Source organism: Bactrocera oleae, chromosome 4 (assembly GCF_042242935.1).
Source record: "Bactrocera oleae isolate idBacOlea1 chromosome 4, idBacOlea1, whole genome shotgun sequence".
NCBI classification, from domain to species: Eukaryota; Metazoa; Arthropoda; class Insecta; order Diptera; family Tephritidae; genus Bactrocera; species Bactrocera oleae.
In genome coordinates this window covers 44890375-44917230 of record NC_091538.1, presented here as the reverse complement: position 1 = coordinate 44917230, position 26856 = coordinate 44890375, and the positions used below count along the sequence as shown (strand labels likewise).

The 26856-nt window shown below is 34.0% G+C and overlaps 1 protein-coding gene across 4 annotated transcripts in view; it reads left to right on the top strand.

Annotated features, from left to right (window-relative positions):
- Positions 1-1206: 1206 nt before the first annotated feature.
- Positions 1207-26856, top strand: part of LOC106624001 (mucin-2) — a 117455-nt gene continuing 91805 nt past the window's right edge. For all 4 annotated transcript variants that reach the window (XM_036362705.2, XM_036362703.2, XM_070108049.1 and 1 more), the window contains exon 1: positions 1207-1909. The gene's annotated coding sequence lies outside the window, so the exon portion shown is untranslated. The remainder of the gene's footprint in view (positions 1910-26856) is intronic.

Sequence of the window (26856 nt, the reverse complement as noted above, 5' to 3'; positions counted from 1 at the left end):
GTTTTAATGCTTAAGCCTACGATCTAAAATAAAGCTAATAATAAATGAAATAATTTATTATAAATTCGTTTCGAAATTAGCAACTGCGATCCATTCCTTCAAACTAAATTTTTCATTAAGCTTTGAAGTTATGAGGGCTTATAAAACGCAAAACTCTTTGTGCCATCCGTTATTTCTATATATGTTAAGCGAAAAGCCCATAACCACTAATCTATCGAATAATCCAATGATTCGCAAAAATCCAAAAAATAAGGATTATTAGTGCAAATCATTTAATTAAATACATATGTAATTTGCAATTTGTTTGCGTTTAACACCTATATTTAAAAATGTTTAACTTGCAGACAAGTTGGAGTAATATTTACAACCATTTCGACTCACTCAAGCTACACATTTTGCAATTCACTCACAACAAACACAAAACCGGTTATTTTAACTCAAGAAAATGGCACTGAAACGTGCTAACAGTAAAATTAAGCATGATCGTGGCTCAATCACACCTTAATGCTCTCTTTCACCAAAAGTCTTGCTTCTATGCGCTCTTGCGGTGCCACTCTTTGAGCTGCAAGTTTTTGTTTTAGGCATTGTCATTATTTTTGCCGGTTTCTTAATCATCTTGACCATTCTTGGCTTCCTCACAAGCCCACTTTGAGTTGATATGCTCTTTGTGTTTTACTCTCTCTCGCGCTGCTTTTTTTCTCTAGGCTGATAAGCGTGTTTGGTACTCCACTTAAGTGTGACAGCTGGTAAAGTTTGCTCGCAGTTCTTTTGTGGTCATTTGGTTATTACCACTGAAGACACATAAACTCTTCAGTGGCTGCACTTTCTGGTCTCACTTGATCGCTTTCCATTCTTTTTGCTTGGCATTTGCTCTTCTTTTATATGACTATTTTGTACTTTCGTACGAGCTGTGGCTTTGATTTTTAGTTACATTTTTTATCGCTTATTTTGGCGCTACATATAACCACTTACTAACCTGACTTGCTAGCTGTAAAAGATATTGTCTTGCAGAGTCAAAACTAGCGTTGTTGTTGTTATTGCAGGCTGCCACCATACGATCGTCTTTGCCGTCTTGCGGCCGTTTTGTTTGTTGCTGGCGACGTCGGCGCCATCGTCTTGGTCCGTTGCATATCTACGAAACAACTTTAATGTGGTTAAAAGTCTTTTAAGCCAAACGAAGCACACGAATCAGTTTGTCTTATTCGCTGAAAGCGTTTGGTACTTGTTTACGGAAAATGCGGCATCCGCAAGTGGTAACTGAGTGACCGTTGACCCAAACGCAAGGATATTATACTCTAAAGCATACTTGCAACTTAGCAAACGAACTTGTAGTTAATTGTTGACAGTGTTGAACAAAAGTGAGTTTTTAGTGCATTTTTTTTACTACAACAAAAATCTAAAAATTAAATTATTTTGAAATTGTTTTTTTTTTTGTGAAAAATAAGGAGCAACAAAATTAAGCTCAAACAAAACGGAAAGGAAATAATTTTTCCTGAGAACCTTTTTACACATTTTAATTAGCCGCTGTGCTAAGAAAACAAACAACAACAATAACGAAGTCGAAAGCTTCGACGCAGTGACTTACGAATTCACCAGAGTGCCGAAAACTAAAGATTCTCTGCGCTGTGTATTTACGCAAAGCAATTCGTTATCCTTGTTGCGCTACAACAACTCAGCTCACTTCAAGTAGAAGAAAAAATAAAAAATAATAGCTACAACAACAATAATTTTGTATAATATCTAGAATCAAATAAAGTAAATAACGCTAAACTTGAAGCGAAAGACAAATTCCAAAGTGCTTTCCTCAGAAAACAGCAACAACAAACAAAATAAAAAATAACATAAAATCATCAACAGCAAATAACTCAGCTAAGTGCAAGAGCATTCCGTGCGTCCAACGCTGCAACAGGTGAGTTGTGCTGTGCAAGCCTTATGCACGCACCCCGTATCAGGCGCCTCCTGCCCGGCATTGAATTTTGCTAGACCATAGAGCTGCTGCTATGCCAGCAATGCAGCAGCAGCAGCAGCAACAGCGCAAATAAAAACAACTACGGCTATAACAACAACAAATATCTGCAAAAACTTATGCAACAACAATTGTTGTTGTTGAGAATGTTGATTTTATGCTTTCAATGCGTTGTTGTTTTTGTTTGTTATTAGGTTTTTTTTTGCTTCTTTTTTGTGTCAAATAACTTTTGTGCTTTTGCTTTTGCTGCGGCTGCTGCTGGCTTGTTGCAGCAAAAATATTTGCCAACGGATTATAAAGGATAACAACTAAAAATTTTAATCTAAAATAATATTGAAGTAATTCTTTCTTTAAATAACAAAAATTAATGCATAACTTTGCTGTGAGTTATTTCTATAAAATATGAACGTCAAAGTTATTTAGTGATGAAATACACAAACACACATACATATGTATGTACATATGCATATTTACATATTTGTATGGGCATTCAATTTGGGAAAATATTATATTATATTATAATCTGTATGTAAAAAGGAGACATTAAAGTCAATTAAATTTTGTTGCGCAAACTGCCAATTAATTGCTAAAAATTCTGTTCGCAGAAACAAATTAAAGAAGACATCGTATTTAAAAAAACTTTAAATTTTGTTAAAAGATTTTATTTAAATAAAATATTATTATTATTCACACATCATTCTAAAGAAGTTCAATTTACAAGTAGTTTCTATTACTGACTGGTTACTATTGTTACACAGCATTTAATATAAATAACAACGTTGCTTATATAGTTCATTCATACCATACAAAATTATAGGAAGTCGAAAAAATTTATAAACAAGCTTTGATAATTCGAATTCAAATTTTTTAAAATTTATTGAAAGCAAATATTTCCAACAATTTGAGACTAGTAAGAGTAATTGTCTGCTATTTTTTTTCAATATACATTTTTTAAAATTATTTTTAATTAATAATCATTACTTTTTTACAAAACAAATATAAATATAAATTAGGAAATAATCTTAAAACAACGCTGTTTTCCTAAAAACAAATATTCATATATTTTTTTGGAATACACCCAGAATTTTTGTCAATTAACAGTTTGTAATAATTTTCTGTTTACAATTTTTAAGAAAGTCATAATATGATGGTTCCACAGTTCCAAATACTAAATTCTTTTACATTTCTAAATATATGTATTATGTTTCGAAAAACTGAACTATAAAATGAACTTTATATTGATTTTGATCGTATATGGCAGCTATATGCAATATTAGTGTCATCTGAACAATTTTTTGGGAATTTTGTCATTGTGAAAATACCTTTGTGCGCAAGATTTTGTCTTGATGAAAATTTATTTTTTCAGCTGATCCAAAAGGGTGCAATAATATTCAGAGTTGATTGTTTTACCATTCTGCAGATAATCAAACAAAGATCCTTTTGCATCCCAATAAACTGATGCCGTAACCCTGTTTGCTGATCGTTGTGACTTCACCTGCTTTGGGGCTGAACAACCAGCTTCCGTTCACTGTAAACGTTCTTGTTTCAATTTAAGATCATAGTGGTTCATCCAAGTCTCATCCAAATTATACTGATGAATTTGATTTCGATCCAGTTTTTGTTGAATTGTTAAAGTGTGCGACACAAACTTTCCAAAGAGCTTTTTCATATGTAATTCTCCATGTAAAATATGAAGCACTCGTTCGTCTAACATGTCTATGGCATTAGCAATTTCACCCTTAGTCAGACTTGGATCTTCACTAGCTAGGTAGGTAAAGTGGCTGTCTTTCGACCCACCTAGGCCTTTAGGAAACCCATTATGATACCACCGGGACTCTGGTTCCCTCACTCTATTGGCTCCTCTCTAAACCACTCCGTACTTCTGATGAACTTCATCAGTGAGACAAGTTTTATCCGTGCAACCTTCGAGACGTCGTCAAGAAACGCACAAAAGATGTTTAAGGGTTTCCTCCTCTTCTACTTGCTGACAGCTTCTACAAGGACACTAACAATATTAGAAACTTGCACAATGATTTCTGGGGTGGTTTCGGTTTTTGGTCGCCCTTCGCGGGGATCTTCTTCAAGCCTAATACGACCGCGTTTACCCAAAATTCAACGGTACGTTTAAAAGGTTTAAATTTTTTTTTCGAGGTTTACGAATTTATAATTATATCCCTTAAAAACTGGCAAGTGCAAATATTACACATATTTAGTTTATTAACTGACTCCTTTCTGATATGTATATCCTGTACTGATTTTACTACAAGAAAATTCAAAATTATTAATTTTTCTGCTGTTGCGACAAAATTTGTACCTTCTAACAAAGGTGGTATTAAGACTAATCAATTTACCAATTTGTTAGAAAAACGAAAATCATTATATGCAGTATATGGGAGTTGGGTTAGTATTTACCCGATTTTGTCTATTATTGTCAATACTACGTAGTACTAGCATGCCGCAGACTGCTAAAAAGCTCCCAAGGTTTTATTCAGGTACCTCACATACCATCACCAATCTTATGGAGTAAAGTCAGCCGGATGATCGAAAATCTTGATATTAGATATATTGGGGCTGGGTCAAGTTTTACTCAATTTATCCATTTTAGGTTAAAAGATACATCGTTAGGAGTAAAATAACTCCTCTCATTTTCATTGAGATAACTTAAAATTTGGCCGATATATCTATACGGTTTAAAGTCATCCGGAAGTTCGGAATTATGTACCATGTATACAAGAGTGTGAAAAAATCAGATGGAAATTTAAATTAGAGTGTTATATCGGGTGTTTTTTTTCTATAATATAATATAAGAAGGCGTTTTCCCACTGTGATATGGGAATGTCGAAAGAATTCAATACTCTGAATTTGGTTGAAATCCGTCAAGTAGATCTTTAGATATGAGATTTCACTTAAAGCTCGGCGGTACCACGTTAATTGTCTAATTTTTTTATTAGCTCCGATAAACCTTAATTGTACCATCCTACGAGTAAAATTAAAAGTCTCTAACGTGTTCGTTTAATGAGTAATCGCACTTTTAGTAGTTTTAATCAAAACCGTTATATGGAGAGTGGGCGAACTTTTCAAGTTCCAATGGTCACCAGTTCTGGAAACATAGTTTTGAGCAAAATGCCTTTAAAGTTTTACACTAACGTTCTAGAGCATACGAGAACCCTTTGCTGATTATCGAATAACTCGAAAGGTATTTGGCAGATTTACTTCAAAATGTCAGAGAGTATTTCAAAGATATTGTACTTTAAGGAAAAAAAACGATCGATTTTTTGAAAACTTTTACCACCCCTAATCCCTTAAGAATGTATGTCGTAACTCTCAAACAATTATTCTCTATCGATATCTGTTATTGAAAGGTATACATATATATAGTTATCAGTGTTAAAATTCTTCGCAGAAGAAATATGGAATAATGATAATTCTTGCGGCAACTGGCAATCACCCGCCTTGCACATTATCTACCTGTGCTACTACTTTCGTTCCAACTTATTAACACGACTTTATTGGCAACTGATTTTTGATGTGCCATAACAGCAGCAGCATAGCATTGCTCTATATTTATTATGCTCATAATTATGTGCATAAATATGATTTACACGCTTAGCGGAGCGCCTAATTAATGCTTGTGCCATAAACACACACACACACATACAAAAAGCTTTAGACTTAAATTAATACAGAATACAAGGTCATAAATACATAAACATTACCGCTTTTGTGTATGGTAGTTTTATTTCAAGAACAACAACAAATACGGAACAATTCGAATTGCTCCAGCCAAAGGCCAAAAATACATATTTTATGTTTGTAGTAAGGAAAAATAAATAATTATTTAACGAAATGAAATCATTTGCAACCCACACCGCCAAATGCATGCACAACAGCCAACAAACAGCATTCAATTAACATTGACCAATATTTTAGGTCGTGAAGCAGCCAATGCTTTATCTACATTTTAAGTTATTCAATGTGGTTTATATTTAATTCTATTTATACCCTGAACAGGATATGTTAAGTTTGCCACGAAGCTTATAACACCCAGCAGGAAACGTCGAGACCTTATAAAATATACACGTGATCATATATTTATATGATAATAGCATGATGAACTGAGTCGATTTTGCCATGTCCGTCTATATATGCACAAACTGGTTCCTCAGTTTTTGAGATATCTACCTGAAATTTACATTTTGGTGGAGATATTTTTACGAAATTTGGCATGGGTTATTTCTTACGGCAATAATGTATTCGGCGAAGAAATTTTCCAGTTCGGTCCAGTATAGCATATATATATATATATATATATATATATATATGAACTGACAGATCTAAATCAAGTTCATGTATGAAAACTTTGTTATTTGTGAAGTGTATTCTAGCTTTGGTGCAACCCAAGTGAACGTTTTTTTGTGCTTTTATTTGTTTTTATTAATTTTTATTTAATTCTTTAGTTGCTTGCTTGCATTTTGTTTTGCGCTGTCGCTTTCGTTTGTCCATTTGCACCAGAACTTTTATAGCTCATTAGTGGCAGTGCGGGTGTGGCTCCAATATCGTATTACTTAAGTGCTTTGCAAATAAACCGCATTTTTTTTAAAGCATAAATGAGGTAGAGGAAAGTTGTACAGGGGTAAAAATTTCGAGTGGACTTCATTAAAAACTTCAGCTTCGAAGCTTTTGGTTTAGTAAAGGAGAGACAGAAATTTTAATAACTGAGCGGTCTTTAAGAACTCACAGACAAAGTTATTTCGGGCAGATACTGAAGAACTTTACTATACAAGTAGTTGAAAATATCTCAACTGCAGAACTTATACATGCATATCGATACAAGTATGATCTACTTAGTTTGGCGTCAATTTTTTCGATACCTTAATCTGCATATTTGTAAGCAAGTATATACATACAAATCTGTAATAGATATATATAGATTATACTCACCACATATTTATGTTACATTCATAACCATATATGATATAAATAAGCAAAAATACTTGTACTCTTACGCTAGCTGCACTAGTAATTATATATAAGTATATTGTATATACGACCAGGCTTATGTACATATGTATGTATGTAGCAATGTTTGTATGTATAAGGAAGTCTTGTGTCGGTTGTGAACTAGTGACCGCAGCACAATTTTCTGCATTTTAACTCGTTCAACTTGCTGTTGTGCTCTTAACAAATCACGTTTGACTTAGTTTTATTACAAGCTTTGTTCATAGATTTTTATTTCTTTATTTTATATGGAACAACTTTTCATAAAGTCGAATTCCTTTGCAGTACTTCAATTAATGCACAACTCATGCTCATAGTATAGGTATAAGTTAAATGTATTTATTCTACAATTTTATTGAAAAAAAACTTGTGCTAGCGAAATTTCATTTCCATACAATCTCTTAGATTAGCTGGAATTATTTTATTATATTTGTATTTCTCGTACTGTAAGTTGTTCAAGGATCCCAACTTTGTTATAGCACTCCGGTTATCTCAGTTGTTCAACATTTAGTAAACCATATTCCAAATAAAGGAACCAGCTTCTTCGAGAAAAGTATTAGGTCTAATATTTTATATATAAATTTTGGGCAGTGATAACATTTGGGTGCTTTTGTGGTATATTCATTTTGTATTCTGGACTAATATACGCTACACAAATCAATGGAATCCCACTTGGACAGTTAAAGCACCAATTCTTTGTGACACTAAAAACATCTAGCTTTGGATATATTAATTCTAGTCAATTCACTAAGTTCACCGATGGCAAATCTTAACCTCAAACTAACGAAAGCTGGCATCCCTCGAAATACGTTCAGTTACTAATTTTGGGTTCTTAAAAACTGAATCGAGAACATCAGGATCAAAGAAAATAGTAACTCTTCAAATTGTAAGTTATCTCTATATATAATTTATCATAAAACAACATGGGATTAAATGAAGCTCGGAACATTATTTAGTCCTCTAAGAGGTAAATTGTTAAGGTTCAGTAAGTTGCCTGTGAATTATTGTTTTATATCCTAAAAATTTAAATTTTTTCGATGGGTTTTCTTTCCGCAGCGCCTTTAATTTTTAAGGCTATCAAAGAACCAAAAAATATACTCGAAATTTTTAAAAAGGAGTCTGTAGATAGGAATCGCTACTATAATTGTTATAAATTGATAAATTGCAGAGTTGAATATTACTTCTGATTGGGGTTCTTCAACCGCAACTCATTCAGATGGTAATCGAGTATTAAATTTTAATATGATATTTAATAATTTTATTAAAAAGTTTGCATCTAAAAATCCAACATTTTACGATACTTTTGCTACTAAAGCTAACGCTATTATTGCTCTTATCCTGCTTTGGAGATTTGTTTAAACTATTTATTGTGAAAATTTTTCCACACCTCGACTTACTCTCCATATTCTGTTTGCCACCAATCAGCAATCAACTTCTGTAGCTAATTTTCGCCATGAAAAAGTTGCCATTTGTTGGCTCTTGCTCTTTTCGCAGCATTCTTCAGCTGCATTTCTTATGCCACCGTACTTGGCATTGCTCCAGCATTTATTGCAACAACAATTGTTGTTGCCACTTACGCATTTGCAGTTTGTTTTCCTGTTGTATATATTAATTAAAGACAAGTTTTCATTTCATTCTTCTTTCACTTATTACAACTAGTTAAAAGTGGGCACTTGTCGAAACAACAACTAACTGTAGCAGAAGTCGAAGCAGCGCCTGATATGAAGCAGCCGTGAGCTGTAAGGCCATCACAAATGATATGTTCAGTTGTTGTTGTTGTGATCTTTGTTGTAGTTTACGTGATTATTTTTTTGTGTATGTATTATTTGTTGTTTTTATATACCAGCAAGTGTATTATATAAGTATGTATTTGCACCCTTTTCTAGCTGGCTACTAGTGGTTCTTGGACGACTTTGGCAACTTCCTCTGCTGCTATGATTTTGTATATGTGTGTATTTACATACACATGTGGTTTTATACCCTAAACAGGGTATATCCGATTTGCAACGAAGTTTGTAACAGCCAGAAGGAAACATCGGAGAATCTATAATATATATATAAATAAATGAGTAGCGTGACGAGCTAATTAGATTTACCCATGTTCGTCTGTCCTCTGTCTGTCTTTATATAGTCCCCCAGTTTTTGAGATATCGATCTGAAATTTTGTACAAGTCTTTTACTCAACCAAAAAAGAAGCTGTTCATTTGTGACGATATACTATAGCATATTGCTGTAAAACAAACTGAACGATCGGAATCAAGTCCTTGTATCGAGAACTCTTTTATTTGACGAGATATCTTTACGAAATTTGGCACGGATTATTGGCCAAAGCAACGCTAAAATCTCTGATTAAATTGTTCACATCGAACTACTATAGCATATAGCTGCCATACAAACTGAGTGTTAAGAATCATGTCCTTGTTAGGAAAACTTTTTAGTTGACAAAATGTCTTTACAAATATTTGCAGGAATCATTGTTTAAGGCAATTTTTTAAAAACTTGTTCCATATAGTTGTCATACAAACTGAACAATCAAAATCAAGTTCTTACAATAATAACTGGAACCTGTAAAGGGTATTATAGCTTCGATGGTCGCAGTTAACAATTTTTCATTTTGTAATTGCGAATTGCTGCAATACTTCTTTGTTGTTGTTTGTATTGTAATTGCGGTTTGTATGAGCACATTTGTATGTATGTACGAGTGTGCGCTTTTGACAGTTTGCAGTTCACTGCAGTAAACTAGTTCCGCTGCTGACAAGTGCAAGTGAGGTGAAAAAAACAACAATAACAAGAACAAGAGCACATTCTAGAGTTAACTTTTTAATTTTACCATGAATTTATGCGTTTAAGCAGTTCATGTGTGTGTTTTTTTTGCTTAAGGTTAGAACGTTCTTTTTTCGCTTTGAAAATAATTGACATGAAAACATATTTATTATTTACTTAAATGGCAACACACTCACATAACTACAGCACATAAATAGTGTCAATGGAACGCAGGTAAGAATGTGCCTGCATGGATGTACCTATATATATACGTATGTCATGAAATTGCTAAACAAAAATGAGTCTTCACTTTTGACGCACAAATGGATTTGTTGAACTCGCTTTGGAATTTGTTTTCCTCAGCTTGTTTGTTGCTTGAAATTTCGCTCGTTTTTTCCTGCTCATTCAGTTTCCATTTTGCAACAGCATTGTTTTTGTGCTGCTTTCTACTAACTGTGTTGCAACTGTGGCTTTTTTTCTGTCATGCTATTTAAGCTCTTATAGAACGAAATTATAGCTTTTACAACAACAACAATAACATCTCCTGCAAGCAATCTGTTATGGCCAAAGCATCAGCAATCAATTGCTCTGATACGTAGAAATTCCAATTGTCGTGTCGCCATGTATGTATGCGTGTATATATGTACATACATACATACTCTTACATATGTGTGTTGCATGTAGCTTTATGTATGTATGGGCCACTATGTACCAGTTTGTAAGCCTTTTCTGCAGCATCATTCTTGGAAAACGTTCTAATTATTGCTTTAAGTAGTAAGCAATGCATGCGTGAAAAAAGCAACAACAAAAACATTCTGCAACAACAACTTGCAATAATAACTCCAACACAGCAAACACCTATTACAAGCAAGTCTTCGAACGTATGCACGTATATAATCTGCAGTAACAGTACAACAACAACAACAACGCCAACAAGCACACGCTTCGTAAAGTTGCCAATCATCCTGCAAAACAATGCAATGAAGTACTATTGCATTCTAATACGCAAGCTTTCGGCCGACTACTTTCCGAGTTGCCTCTACAATTTTCACTTCACTATTTTCATATTCTCTATGCAGCATAGTAAACAATAGCAACAACTACAATGAGTATAAACATAAAATTCTACATTCATGCGCGTACACCTGCCGCAAGCAGGGAGCATCTTTCATCTGTAACATTCTATTATCTGTGTTAATGTCTATTTGTTCTGCCGCTTTTACCGGATTTCGTCTTTGATCGGCGACTCGTTACCTATCCAACCGCCATATTTACAATTGCGCTTAGAACAACGAGTTGTTTGCTTTTACCGCCACTGAAAATAGCTCATAAAATTGTAGCAATTACGCTAACACACACATACAAGTACATACATACCTACAGACTAACATACGTACATACAAATTGTACTTACAAGGTGACCATATTTATGTTGTAGTAGTCTTTATATAACTGTGTACGTGTATGTGAAATGCACTTTAGTGGATTTTAATGCTAGGAATAATATTAAATTTATTTGAATTAATTTCCTACATAAAATAAAGATCAATGTAAGAGGAAGTAGTGATTATTAAATTGTACTGAAAAAGCAGCTCCAGTGATGGTTCTCAGTATGTTAAATTTGTAGGTTTATGCTCGTGAGAATAAATAGCTACATAGAGTGTGTGGATTTATAAATTAAAGTTATCAATTAGATCCAAAAGTTCAGTATAGAATTAAAACCCTTTGTATTGTAGTTAGAGACTCACAAGAATCTTCACAGTTCCGATGTTCAAATTTCAAAGCTTTCGTACATGTTTGCCGAAGTAGAAAAACGATGCCACGACACTCAGGTCTAGAGAGATCTCACTTTTACAGCTTAGAGCGCCGGTCCGTGGTGGTACCTAAAACTCCAATATAATTGATTATAAGACCGTCAAAAATCGACAAAGCGCTTTGAGCATATAACAGATCTGTTAAGGGGACTGTCAGTGTCGACTACGTCTCCTGGTTCATCGAAGGCAAGACTGCCGGGGTGTTTCAACCTCAGTTTTGGAAAAGTCGGACTATGGAGGAGCCAGTTCCCACATCACCTTCTCCCATACAATTTTGACAAATTGCGTTCGACTGGACTTTTAGCCTTACAGCTTAATTGCCTATTGGACAATGTTCAGTAAGAAAACCTACGATTGTGTAAAGATGAACTTTGAAGGATCACGCAGCCGCACAAGAGCTGGTCGTCGACTACAGTCTACTAAGCACAGGCGAGATCCATAGGTTCAGTGCTAGAACTCAAGATGAGACTCGAGAAACAACTCGTTCCCATACCGACGTGAACAGGACAAGGGTGTCCCCACTTGCTAGCTCATCGCCTTTGCAGTTTCCTGATGAAGTAGCTTCATGCTATTTCTAGTGAGGACAGACACTCCTCAACCAACTATAGGCGCACATTTGGTGAGCTCTACGCTAATATTACCGCTCTGCTGTCGGAATGCTCATTTCTCTGAAAGAAGCTGCACTCGGAACAGTAAGCCTACTGCTACTTTAATAGCAGCCACTTCTGCCTCAAAAACACTACAGTGATCACTTCGACGCATCCGTGAAAAAGCTCACTGCGCCTCTCCTCCAGCGATTCCTTCCCATCCACATATCTATCGTCGGTATGTGAGCGGAGAAAAAGCCAACACAAGTAGCTTTTGCGATGCAGTGGTCCAAGTGTTTAGCGATGCAGGGTATTAAAAACTTCTTGGCACACTTAATATATGCTATTCAGGGTATAAACATATCTTAAATAAAGTTTTTCAATCAGTAGTAATAGATACGCCCATAACTTATATTTAGTACATATACATACATATATTGATTAATAGTTCGATACACTCACTACTTATAGACAATCAATATATCCAGATATTTGAAAAGCCAATTAAACGAATGATTATGTTGCACTAAGCTGCTGAAGTGCACAAACAAGGCCTAACAGTGGGGTCTCACAGTGGGCGCTGAAGTTGATTAACAATGAGAATTTGTTATAATACATACATAAACATTTAAAAGATAAAAATAATTAACCAATAATTTTTTTTTGTTTTTGGTAATGGAGAGAAATATTTCAAGTGCTGATGGTTGTTGTTCCATAGGCAATATGGGCGATTGAAAACATTTCAATTATTTGAAGACTATTGTACTTACAACACATGACACCTATACATAGGTATACATGTATTCACATTTGAACAGAGGAGTCAACAGTTTTCTAATAAAAGTTGAAAATCTGTTTTTCAAACTTTAAATTGGTATTAAAAAGAAAAATCTCCGACCAAATGACCCCGAACGTATAACGTTAACAATTTACGACGGCGCAGTAGTACAATAAATAGTGTCAACTTCCTGGAGCCAAACATTCCTGTTTGTAGTCTCAGTACATATATATGTATATGTGTGTTTTCTTACTCTGGGTTCCGCTCTTTTATTTGCTCATCTCTTGCTGTGGTTAATTTTTATTATGTATGTTATTGTTATTGTTATTATTGGCAAACACAAACGATACCAACGTATGAGAATGATGAAAAGTTCAAATGCCGAAACTTATTTGTAAACACATTTTTTTTTTTAATAAATATAAAAGCGCAGTTCCAGACTACACAGACTTATGATTGAAATTGATATATTGATTGCTATAGTGTTACTATTCCAACGATTCAATGCTGTTATTATTGTAAAACCTTTCACAATCCAAATTTTGGACGTTCATATTCCTCATACCTCCTCTAGTTTGCATCTACTTTCTGCTTATTGGTTGAGATAATTAATTAATAAAAGTATCGTTTACGTATGTGTAAATATCTTTTACTTATCGTGATGTGCTCTTTTGTATTTCTGTCGTTGCACCACTCCGCAATAATTGCAATCAGAGACAATGCTAACTGGCAACATCAAACCCAACCTGCAAGTCCAAATGAAAAGCTCTGCAAACATATTTCTTAATTTTTGAGACCTACCACAAACCATTTTTTCTTTTTGTGCCCCATTGTATCTATTTATTTGCTTAATAATTACTACTTTTTAGTTTATTTAATTATTTTTATCTTCGAAGCCTTTTTTTGCATTAGCGCGACTTGCGCAAAGTTCCTTTTGTTGTGCGCTGATTAAGTAATTAGCTTGGCTTCTTCGCTGAAAAGTTTCAGATAAAAAAAAATTAGTTTTCAGGCAAATAAAATAATGCGAAACTTGCTGCGAAGGAAAATATGATAATAAAAAAATATTGCTCTTATAAAGCCAAGTATCAGCACGCCCATCGCATCACATCTCATTGTATAGCCAATTACGTCGGCATAGTGGGACTGTCACACAAGCTTATTGAACAAATATTTTATGATTAAAATAGTAAGTCACTTCTATATTAATTATCTATAAGATATATAGTTAAATCTAAAGTTGCCAGAAACGTTTGCTGAACCAGAAATTTAACCCCTTAAAGGGGTCTAGGGCTATCAAAACAAGTCTAGTTTTGACAAATTATTTTTCCAGTAAGGAAAGAGGAATTTCTCCCTTTCATGCTTAATCAAAATAAGTCTTTGAGTATATACCAAAAAGTATGTACCAATTTTAATACAAAATGACAGCTGCAGAGCATAGGCTTCGGGATCCCCTTTTAGATATGGAAAATACTACTATCTGAAAAAGGGAAAAAGGGTAGATGCCATGTGATGATCCCTAAAATATTACGAAGTTTACTTTTGCCTAGAAGTAGGAGCTTTTTGGTATGTCCACCATCAACAGTACCCCAAAGTAACTTTGTGATATGCGACGTGTTCTTCTTGGGTCCATTGCTGCAAACAATCCTTGAAGGGGCTGAATGATCTCGGATAAAGTTTATAGTGCAAAAAGATTAATATTTTTTACATTGGTTACATTTTTCAACGCACGCCCTTTACGCTGTAGTAAACTTTAATGCAATATTTTTTTACAGAAAATATACCCTCTAACATATTTATTATTAAGGATATTTTAACATATGATAAGAAAACTGCATCAATTTCTTTTTTAATTTTAAAGGTATATCTACATATATTTTAAGAAAATTTTTTAAGAAAAAAATTCCACTGCTGCAGTTATTCCGGTCTCCTCTCTAGATGAAACCTGAAACAAAGAAAAATCATCTACTCGCAGATATTGTCCGTACAATGACTTCAGAAAAAAAAAATTAAAACAAGAAAAAGCGTTAACTTCGGTTGCACCGAAGTTTTAATACCCTTCACAAATACAGAGGTTCTTTAGAAGAACTTGGTTCTTTTGTTTAGTTCAATTTGCATGGCAACTATATGATACAGTGACCTGATCTGAACAATTTCTTTGGAGATTACGTTATTGCCTTAGGCAATAATCCATGCCAAATTAGTAAATTGGTAAATTTACCTTGTCAGATGAAAGAGTTTCTCATGCTTGCATTTTACTCTGATCGTTCAGTTAATATGGCAGCTATATACTATAGTGGTTCGATATCGGATTCCGACAAATGAGCAGCTTCTTGGTGAGGAGAAGGTAGGTGCAAAATTTCAGATCGATATCTTAAAAACTGAGGGACTAGTGCGAATATATACAGACAGACAGACTTACGGACGGACAGACAGAAGGACATGGTTAAATGAGCTCAGCTCATCATGCTGATAATTTATGTCTATATTATATATTGTCTCCGACGATTCCTTCTGGGTGTTACAAAATTCGTGGCAAACTTAATATACCCTGTTCAGGGTATAATAATTACCAAATGGCGGTGTTTTAAAAAAAGTTCAATTTTACGCAAGTTTTTGGTCGTTTTTGGCCTTCAAAAATTCAGTATTTGACTAGAACAAAAACTGGTAGATCATTATATGGAGCACTATATAGCTTATACGCAAAAAAAATTTTAAAGTGATCGCGTGTTTTGTCTCCGAGTAATCACTCGAGCAATTTGGATATCCATTGTAGAAGGCTAAAACTCAAAACTATTCGAGATGTGATTTTTTAAAGTATAACCTATCGAATTATGAAAACTAGATCGATTTAGTTTTTTTAATTTTAACACTAGATGTTCATTTTAACTACGCTTTGTCTATATTTAACATGCCTTCTCGTATTCAAAAATAAAATTTATTTAATAATTTAATTTTTAGTTTCTTTATACGCCAAATTTTCTAGCAATTTAGAAAATTTTAGTGTATGTTTAAAGAAAATATTTTATACAAATTTTTGTGTAAGTACACTATAAACTTTCACCACTGTGCTCACTTCATCTCGAACTGCTCTCAACGACGCACTGCCGCTTCTTGAGCTTCAGCTTCTACCACTTGCCGCTGCATATAATTTATGCGCTTGCATAAACTGGCCATAATTTTCATTTGACACACTTTTAAGGTTTTATCTGCCGTTTCGTTCATTCCATCAGGCAACCAGCTCCCTCCCTTTCCCTGTCGCCATTCCAGCGCGCCTCATTGCAACGCTCCTCCACACAGCACTCACCATCGGTAGCAACTGCGGTGGTTCTTGGGGTCTCTGTCGATTGTTTATTCAATTGTTTGCTTGCTCGCCTGCTTGACGTTTTGTTGTTGGTATGCTTATTGGTATGCTGTCAACATATGTATTCTCATCGCTCGTTGACCATCTGCAATGCGCTGATCATCGCTTTCAGCTACTAGAAAATTCCAAACAATATTCTTTGCTTGCTTGCCAGCTTATTATTATTTTCCTAATACATTTATTAATTTTGTTTTTCGCTTTTCCCAGCGCTCAGCAGCTTAGCACCGGCTATAAGATTGCGGTAGCTGGTGAAACCTGTATACTCCTTTCTATTTAATAACCGGCTGTCGGCCGTCGGCAGTCGGTTGTCCACCGTTCTGGGAAATATAATTTTTCTTTCCACCAACGTTGCTATTGTTTTTGCTATTCTGATACTGCTGCTGTGGAAAAAAAACAACAAAAAAGCAGAGAAGAAATAAATAAATAAAGAATGAGAAAGGCGCGCATGCGCACTCGCCAGCGACTGGTATTAAATTTATTCTACTTAAATATGACTTAGTTAGGTTGGGGTTACTGTAAAAAGTCACAGCTACTTTCTAAATCTAAAAGTACACAGCAGACTTGGAGTCACTATATGTATTGTTCTACACACACGCACACAAACAAACACACATATATTGTAGATATATGAATGTTAGAACTTTAATAGCAGCGCAGAATTTATTTCATTGTTGTCATCTACTTGTGTGTGTAAGTGAAGCGCTTTTCTCCACTAGTTCTAGATACATAAATTTCATTGAGTAGCTTTGCTTTATGTGCACATTTATTTTAATATATTTCACACATAAAACACGGCAATGTCGTACATTTATCTATATTATTAGCACACATTAATTACTAATGAAATTTAATGCTTCATTGATTGCCTTAGTTGACCTACTAAGCAAGCGCCGTTAAGTTTTGCTATTATTTAGCAAATGTTTATGAATTTTGCAGTAGCTCAAGAGTGTTGTGTTAAATTTATTATTAATTAGCAAATACATAAAATAATAGCTGTAGAAGATTTGGGAAAGCCTTAAAAGTAGGCGACTAATAATATTGATTGTGAGAATTCCGTTGGCATTATATAAGTAGAAATATTTATAGATATATATTTTAAATATGCAAGCTCTCTTTTGCAAGTATTTCGATTAATATTTCCTAACTTTTCTAACTAACAACAGCAAACATTTACTTTTAAAGTTCCGATGATTGTTTCCTTTTGTGGTTTTCAAAGCAAAAGCGACGGATTTTACATATTAACTCTTACTGCAAAATTGTATTGCGGCATAGTTCAGTACTCTTAACAGTTTTCAAGACAGATGCTTAAAAATAAAAATAAAAATCCACAAATATTACCATATGATCCAAACTGTTCTGGACTGACAAAAGAACAAACTAAATTTTCATGTATTTCAATACAAATTTTTATTATTTTATTTGAAATAGACTCCTGAGCCAATACAAGCATGCCACTTGTTGTAAGCTTCGGCTGGGCTGGCCTTTAGTGCCTTCGGCAAATTTTGGTTATTTTGGTTTTGACTCATTTTTGGAGCGCTATTCGCTAATTGCTGCCAAATAAATCTTAATTGAAAATTATTATAATAATATACAAATTAAAAATTAAGATTTATTTAACAAAGCCAGAAAAATTGTTTATCGATTCAGTTTCATGCGAATTATAAATGAACCAGTGAAATTTGAATAGATGGTATTATTCTAATTTTTATTAAAAAATTAGTAAGGAAGCGCTAAGTTCGAGTGTGACCGAACATTTTACACTTTTGCAACTTGCAAAGATCAAAGCAGGGGAAATACTTTCAGTTGTTGACAAAGCTAGATTTTAAAATTGTTGCGAAAAAAATTCAATATTCATTATTCGACGAAATTGTAAATGGATTACAATCTAATTTGCTATTTTATTATTATATTATATGTAGATAACAGATTCACTTGATTTTATTACTATATTTTATATATATTTTTTACATCAGCTAAGATTATATTATATTAAAGCCATCTTCAAATGAGATATATGGGATATAAACTCAACTAAAGAAGCTAAATTTAATATTATATAATGAGTAGAAGTAAAAATATCGACCAAAGGATCACAATTCATTATTTTAGGGATAAAGGGTTTGAGCCAAAATCTAAACCAATTTAATTCATATTCCCACACACCTTTTAAGAAAACTTGTTCATTAAATTGTATTAAATATCCCACATTGTGTCAAGTGGAAAGTGGGAAATTATTATACTGGCAATAGCAATTGGAGACAGAGAAAGGGATTGAGTTAATTTTGACAGTGCTGAGGTATACCTCAGATCGTATTTTCAAGCTCTTTTATAAATATACTAGGTATGTTCGAGGAAAAGATGAATTTTGATTTTTCGTAGGCTGTTTATATTCGATTATCGATATTTTGTTATTGTTATAATCGGACACATATATTTATCATGCGCTTGCATTAGGAACCTATTTCGATAAGAAGTTTGTGTTTGACAACAGAAGAGCATAGTCACATTTTTGTGTGCTCTTCGATTTTTGACTTTTGACAGAAATGGATCAAAGAATATGTATGAAATTTTGCATTACAAATGGAATAAAGTGAAACAAATTGTCCTTGAAAATCGCCAAATCACTATTAGGGAAGTTGCAGAGGATGTTGGCAAATCAATCGGCTCATGTCATTCAATTTTCTCGAACATTTACGACAGTCAAAATATGAAATTGAAGTTTTAGAAAAGTTTTATTTAATAACTCGGAATACAGCTAAGAAATAAACAAAGGCTTCGAGCCTTAAAAGTGTTTTATCTGACAAATTAAGTTCCGCTGTGGCCTCTAATATATCAATAGTTGTTTCATCAAATCAATTTCAGGAATGTACCGCAGACTTTCTTCTTTTGACCTCCCTCTTCCTTTATCACTACCTGCAGATATTAAGCATTTTCATGCTTTGGAATATAGTAGCTGGATAGCTGAATTTGAGTTCACTGAACTATCAAAGTAAATCTTCGCTTTCCTCGGAGTCATTTCATCATCTGAAGAATTAGCTTTCATTAAAACGAGAATAAGTCTTTAGATATCATTCTTTAAAATATTCTCCACGCGGTTCTGACGCATTTATATGCGAGGAGGAGATCGATCCAGAAACAAAAGTAGCCATTGTTAGTATTAACGACTTTTGGTTGAATGTCATGGTTCACAATATCAGCATCTTAATCACTATACTATATTCTTGTTTATCAAATACGACAAAAAAGTTCCATTTTGTAAGAATTTTTCCGAGCAGATCAATTTCGCCGATCGATCCCTTATTTACGTTAAGGATTTCACCATAAACCTTGTCATACTCTGAACAGGGTACATTAAGTTTGTCACGAGGTTTGTAACACCCAGAAGGAAACGTCGGAGACCCTGTAATATATATATATATATACTTATATAGATGGTAAATAATCAGCATGATGTGCTAAGTCGATTTAGCCATGACCGTCTGTCTGTACGCCTGTGTATACGAGAACTAGTAACTCAGTTTTTGAGATATCGATCTGAAATTTTGCACACGTGCTTTTTTCCTCAAACAGCTGCTCACTTAACAGAATCGCTGATATCGGAATATAGCTACCATACAAACTAAACGATCGCATCCAAATCCTTGTATAGAAAAGTTTTTTGATTTGATAAAATATCTTCACGAAATTTGCCATAGATTGTTATCCTAGACATCACTACAATCTCCGAAGAAATTGTTCATATCAAGCCACTATAGTAAATACATAGGTGCGATACAAGCTATCCGATCCAAATCAGAATAAAAAGCTTTTTATACCCTTTTAATCAAATTAGCAATGCTAGTGTTGATGTTAATTTGAGAAAAGTACTCTTGAAAGCTTAAGGCGACGAAAATGTTTTATCGCTGTTCACAAATTTAATTAATAAAATTAGTTTACGAACGAAGTATCTACTCCAATTCTGATCTAATATCGAATTGTTGCATTGCATCTTTGGCTGGCAGCAATAATAGTGTAATTCTATTCTATAAAATAACCAATTGGGAAATTTCTTCTCACTGTTATAATAAAGTTAATGCGCTAACCTTTTCAAAAATGCACAAAATCTGCGAAATAATGGCATACCAGAACTGCTGCCGAACAAAAAAAACAAAAGTGCAAAAAAAACAAAAAAACTTTGCGCACTTCTTAGTCTAGTTCACAGTAGAGCAAGCCAGAAGCGCTGTTTGCACTGAGGCGACGAAAATTGCACACCAAAAGCCGAAGTAAATCTGAGCAAACCTCCAACATTTGACGCCCGCAATGATAGGCAGTCGTCTTCAGGCCGTCAGCGTACTCAAGAATCGCCTGCTGCAGCTGAGTGCTCCACATGCTCACGAGCACATTTGACCTGCGTGTGAGGGGCGTTTCCGTCAAAATGAGTGCGCCTGCTTGCGGTTTGCATGAGTTGGAGCAGCGACAACAACAACAGCGCAGCAATGTTGCAAGTGCAACGTGTGAAAATTAACATTCAACTAAAAATCTGGTTGCAACGTACAATTAAGTTGTCACACAATATGTGGCAGGGAGCGCGCAACGCGGCTACATATGTTGCATGAAAAGCGGAAAATGCGAACTTTTATTGCACGTTGCTGTTGCTGCCATTAGACGTGCATCAAAGTGTTAACGAAAACCGCTCGATTGTAGCATCTTCGGTTGACGGCCGACTCTGACACACACAGACTCTTTATGCAACAGAAACTATTTGGTGGCAAACAGATTATAAACACACGAATGTTGATTGCATGCTTCACGCTTCGTACATGCTATATGTGTGTGTTTGTATGTGTGTTTATGGGTTTGTAGCGTGAATGGCGCACAATTTGATATAACGGTAATATGCTGGCGTAAAGTTTATCTGAATTGGAGCTTGTTAATGTTAATGCGGCTGCATTGTGCGCGCCAGCCTTCAAATTCCATCGCCGCAGCCAACGCATATTATACAATCGCGCGAAATTGTTTCACCAGCTAATTTGTATTTGAATAAAATAATAGTGCAAATGAACTCACACATACACACAGATACGTATACATATATCCACATGGATAATGCATGCACATGTGTGTATGTTTGTTTCAAAACAACGCCTATCTTCAGCTCAGCTTACTTATGCAAGGCTAATTGCGGCTTTTGCACACACCTCCTGCCACACATTCGTGCGTTCGCTCCACGAGAGATGCTGAACTGGCACAAGTTTTCAAAGAGTTTTTCATTAATAAAGATTTGCTGCACTTCATGCAACAAAATATTTTATGCAGATATCGAACAATACGCATACACTTATACATACATACCATACACATTTCTATATATATAATGTTAACACATACATGCGCACACTCTAATATGTTCAGTATGCGGCTTATACTCTGCTCTAGGTTATATTATGTCAAGCCTAGCGATTAGTCCATTGGCCAATAGTGCCCAATTGAAAATTTTGTTCGTTCTTTGAAATTTTTCGGACATGGTTCAAAAGTTTGAAACTTTTAGGAAAAATACAATATTATGGTTATGTAGCAGGTTCAGAATTCAAGTTATCCAATATTTCGTGCAGCTTTATTAAAATAGCTACTCAAAAAGACGTTTCAACATATGCTTGCTTTAACGTATGTCGCCTTGGAAATAAGAAAGTGTTGTCGGCGACTATCCCTTAAGAGTCAAAGTTAATGTCTAATATGAATATTATGATTAGATATACCTATGCATACAACCCCAGGCAAGTATTATTATAAATTGCATGCAAGTCCTCCGAGACTAGTGGCTATTCTTACAAACTGTTTCAACATTTTCCAAGAAAAAGTTCATCGATAATAGTAAGCTCATGCTAAAGAGTTATTAGAAAATTTTTTTTCTAAATGTGGGAAGTTTCTAATCCAGGTTACTACGTGAAGTATTCTGCTTGGTCTTTGTGCATACCCATACTTGTCTGGTGATAACCTATACTTGGTCACTCTTTTGGGATTGAATTGTGATCATATTTGAATTGAGTTCGCTGTTTTTTATCGAAGTATGTTCTCAGCTAAATCTTACCCATTTCTTTTCCACTTAGTTTTTAAACATCTGGTATGGATTTCGTTCAACATTACTGGTCTGACTTTTTAAATATAATATTTATGAAGGATTTACAACCACTGAAATCACTTCTGATCTAACCATTTTCTTTCATTTTATCTCTCATTTATTCTCATTTTCTTCTACGTAATAAGGATCCAGTTGCAACTGAAACGAAGGAAAACTAAATTAATTTTCAAAAATTTATTGGCAGTGAGGTTCTTTTAATCCTATCATAATGAGGGCTCATTCCATCATTTAATCGTGTAAATTTTGATGAAGAAACACCAATTTTTGGATACGTACTTTATTATAACTATAAATAGCAATTTGATTTGCATCGATTTCTAAGGCATATCACCCGAAAACTATATATACAATTTATCTGGTAACAATTTTGACCGACCATTGCTCTCTTAATTGTTAATAATATTAATCAAACTATGTGTACTTTCTTACTTTGGGCAAATTCTTTCTAGCATAGCCCCAATTTTCACTATATTAAAGGATAAATCTTAAAAAACTACAATAAATAATTATGCTTCAATTAAACTCAATCAAGTCCACTATTTCGATTTTGAGATCTAACTTGGGAAAACGAAATTGCTTTTACTTTGGATTCAATATTTCTCGAAAGAAACCGGTCTAGTTCAATACCCAAACTAGTGTTGCACAGTGTAGTAACATAAAGGCCTGCATAGACTTATAATCGGCAGCTTTAGGTGCCACTGAGACAAAAACCCAAAGAAAGCATCTAAATTTGTCCTTTCGGCAGCTTTTTTTCAAGCACTTACTCTAAACGAAGACTAATAACAACTGCGTTATACGACTATACTTTTCATCGAACAGGTTATGAAAATTATAGTTTTTACACCGAAAGTTTGAACAAAAAATTCCTGCAGTGAAATAAGCTAGTTATAAGCTCTTTAGAGCTAGTATGAACTGCAAGCTTAACTAGTCAATTGGTTGTCTGTTTTCCAAACAAGTAACCGGTATTTATTTACGAGATGGTATTGGTTCAAAGGAAACAAAATTGAAGTAAAATAGTCGGTATAAGTCTCATCCATTTCTGATATTAGCCAAGAAATTCTAGCAATAAACTTACATATATGTATGTATGCCTACATATGTATATACTCGTATACGTATTTTCTGACTAGTTTTATAAGCCATTTCATTGAACTTATAAATCCCTTACAGCTATCAACAAAGGAGTAAGCGATGATTGTATTCTTACAATTACAATTTAATTCCATAAATTGAGTGAATTCATATAATTTCGACTGTTAGTTCACGAATGCCCATTGGGGTCCATTTAAGGATTTAGGAATTCGAAATGCGCCAACGAAAACAAAACGAAGAAAATAAAACAACAACAAATTTGACGTCAAAATGCATCGATGATAATAAAATAGTTGACGGGAATTTTTTTGGGCACTAAAGATCCGCAGAAAATCGCGCATCCTAAGTCGATGAGTGTGTGTAGTAGGTGTAAAAATTGAGTAGCGAGGGTTTTGTCAAGATTTATTGCTACATGATTTTTATTGCTCTTATAAGTTTTACAAGCACACAAGAAGTGGTAGATATATACATATGTACATATATGTATATGATTTGTTTCCTGGGAATTAAATTGTTAAGAACTAAATCTTGAAAGTTAAAAAAATTGTACGAAGGCTTGCCACCAAAGATGCGCATTATCAGCGTTTTGAAACAGACGTAAAAATGACTTCATGTGAGACAATAAACACTATTTGGAGTTTTTATTGAATGAAGCAGATAAGATTGTTACCAAAATATCAACAAATTAAACTGGCGTTTCTAATAGCAAATCAGATAATCTGTCTCTTATTAGACAAAATAATTTGTTCACACAAAGAGTTAATTACAATATAGTAAAAGTTGAAATCATATATTTATCTTAGTTTTGTCTTAAATATTACATGGAACTTCAAATACTTCAAGTTTGTCGGTAAGAAAATTTGTCTGTTTTACCGTTAAAAACTGCAACGCCGGTGAGCTAGGAAGACGGGGCACACCTACCCCGCTCACATCGGAGAGGGAACGATTTGGATATCCGTTGTCATCTTGCGTTTTAGCACTAAACCTATGGACCTGGCGTACGCTTAGCAGGCATTAGTCGGCAACTAGTGCGATTCCGAGCTCATTGTGACCTGATTTCCCTTAGCAAAGTTCATCTTGTTGCAATCGTAAGAGTTCTTTCTTCACATTGTCCAACAGGCATTCGTAATTTCTGGCCTTCACTTAATTTCTTTAAGTGTTTATTCTAAATATGAGTATATACGGTATTTAAAAAAAAGGTGTTTCAAAACTTTTTTGCAAACACCGAATTTTATGTAAATACAGTACTTTAAAAAAACGATTCGTTCGGTTGTGACTCTGTTAATTTGAATGCCATTAAAAAATATAAAAATATATGTTCAATACTTACTATAATTTCAAAAAAAAAATATTTCAAAAGCATCAAAACACAATGCTTGCCCTTAGTACTCTACCTTAAACTCGACTTTTTGTATAAATTCTGTATATTTTTTTTAAACTATTTTCACAAATATGGAGTTTATTAACAACCAATTTTTCATAAACCCGTGTTAAACATTGCTTATTTTGGTGTTAATGGAGATAAAACTTTTCTTAAAAATGTTCATTCAAAGTAAAAAAACATGTTAATTAAATCCTAAAAATTAGTACAAACAAATATTTCTGTCAATACGCAATATACCATGCCATAAACTCGCCTCAAACACCATAATTTTTTTGATTCGAGTACTCTACTACAAACCCGAGTTTATGCGAACATGGAGTTAATTAAACAACAATAATGCATTAACTCACCTTAAACAGCACGTTTTTTAGTTTATGGACACTCAGCCATACTTTTAAAAAAGCGTTAATGCGATTGGTTAACTTGACTGCAGCGTCTGAAAAAGTTGGTTGCACTACTCACTAAATTTGTATACTCTACTGCTTGTATTATATGCGAGCTCTGAGCATAAAGGACGTGGCTCTTAAACCCGTTTGAACTATAAATAATGTTGGATCTTATTTCCAAGAAACTTTCCCTTAAGCTTTAAAAACTCTTCATCTCAGGTTGATTTATTGTGCGATGTCATTGAATTTTGTGTTTATTCAGCTTCGAGTTAAGCCGTTCCCATCACCAACTGTCAAAAAAGTTAAAATTGCAACGTATTGCTTACGTCATTGAAAGCAAATAACTCTTCATATTTTTTTCTCCTTACATGTACGCATCTCCTTTCTGCCCTCTAATAGTTTAGGTATATTTGATGAGTAATAATATTTTTTTCAAACCCATGCACTGATATGTGAGTGCATAGGAGCATATCACAAAGCCTTAACACGTGCTGCAAAAACACACTCGCACACACACATACAACAGTGTTTTTGAGATTCGCCCGTATGTGTCAATTAAAATTGTGTTGAGTCAATAAAATAAATTAATAAAATTACGCATATCTGTCATATTTTATTAAAAGCCATTATGCGCTCAAATCGTTTGAAATATTATATATGATTGTGTAGTGTTATAATTTGTATCGCTTTTTAATTTTATTATAATCATTTTTATCGATTTTTTTCTTGTTTGCAGCAAACAATATGAAATGATGCAATGAAAACACTTGACTAATATATCATTTACTGTGTGTCAAATTAATAAACAGCTCTTTAATTGACTCGATTGTAAACGAGCAAGCAATATTGCTATTTGTATTAGCGCTGGCCAATATTTCGCCAATTTCACCAAAATGCGTGCAAATAGGAAAAAAACAAATAATAAGGTATTTTGCACGGTGATGAATGTGAAAAATATTTTCACAAAGTTACAGACACACGTGCGTTTGCCACTTTGGGATAATGCCAAAAAACTTTGGCATGCAAAGCTTTTATTATATATTATATATTATATATATATATATACACATTAATATGTTTGTAGATAAGCGTGACTAAAACGCATTTTTGATAGCTATTGACTTTAGAAACTCACTTTCTCGCCGAAGTCAATTAAAATGCAGTTGACAAATGCTTGCGAATTGCTGGCGAAGAAATATATTTAAGCACTTAACTGTGTGCAGCTATTTGATGTAATGGTCCGATTTAGAAAACATGTCCACAGATTATAGCGAAGTCTTAGAACTTATGCCAAATTTCGTAAAATTATCTTATCAAATAAAAGAATTTTCCATATAAGAACTTAATTTTGATCGTTCAGTTTGTATGCCAGACGGCCGCACGGACGAACCGACAGACAGACATGGCTAATCGATTCAGCTCGTCCAGCTGTTCAGTTTTGTATATGGTATGTTTTGTAGTCTCCGATGATTCCTTTTCGTGTTGCAAACATCGACCTGTTCAAGGTATAAAAATTGCCGATTTTTGAACTTAACTATTCAACTAAAGTTTTTGCCGCCAGCACCGCATTTTACTCAAGTTCATAAATATTGGTTTATTCTTTTTCTGA